Here is a 767-nt window from a genome sequence, read left to right as displayed (position 1 = left end):
ACATCTATAAAAAATAAAAAATAAACCTCCTAATTGAAACTAATTATTTCAAAACCTTAATTTGAAATTTAATTATGTACAAACACTCAACTGATGAATTATATACAAAAATTAAAATCAAATACATATATACAAAATTTTAGTTAATTGTTTATGTACAAAATTTTGAAATAACACACAAAAACAAATCCTTAAAGCAATGTCAGATCAGACAAACAGAAACAGATATGCACAAATTATACATACAAAAATCAGATCACATATTTGAGATTCGGGTTTACCAACCTGAAGTGTCGTGACCCCAGTAAGTTGCTGCTTCCTCCCTTCTTTTCTTTGCGTTCTTTGCGTTTTCATTTTGCCCATTCGATCTTTCTTGATCAACTGATGATGGAGGCTTTTAGGGTTTTAGTATTGTTGTTCTTCAATGTGAAGAGCAATAACTTTTAGGGAGTGAATTTGTGTATTGTGGATGTCAAAAAGTGTTGGAAATTTGTGCTATTTATAGATAAGAATTAGGTCAAAAATTGAATAAGATGTGAATATTTTTAGAATGATTTCATTTGACCTGATTTTATTTATTTCTTAAACACTAAGCCAGCGAATATGGATGGATTCATGGCTTTGTGAATAAATTGAAATAAAGATTGATTTTAATAAATAAAAATAAAAATGAATAATGTGATAAACATAATAGTAAGAAGACTTTGACATTTTTTTATTTTATATTGATTTTCCTTAATTTTTAGACTGAAAATCATGAAAAATTA

The sequence above is a fragment of the Lathyrus oleraceus genome, chromosome 1 (genome assembly GCF_024323335.1).
Source record: "Lathyrus oleraceus cultivar Zhongwan6 chromosome 1, CAAS_Psat_ZW6_1.0, whole genome shotgun sequence".
In the NCBI taxonomy this organism is placed as follows: Eukaryota; Viridiplantae; Streptophyta; class Magnoliopsida; order Fabales; family Fabaceae; genus Lathyrus; species Lathyrus oleraceus.
This window is presented reverse-complemented; position numbering follows the sequence as displayed.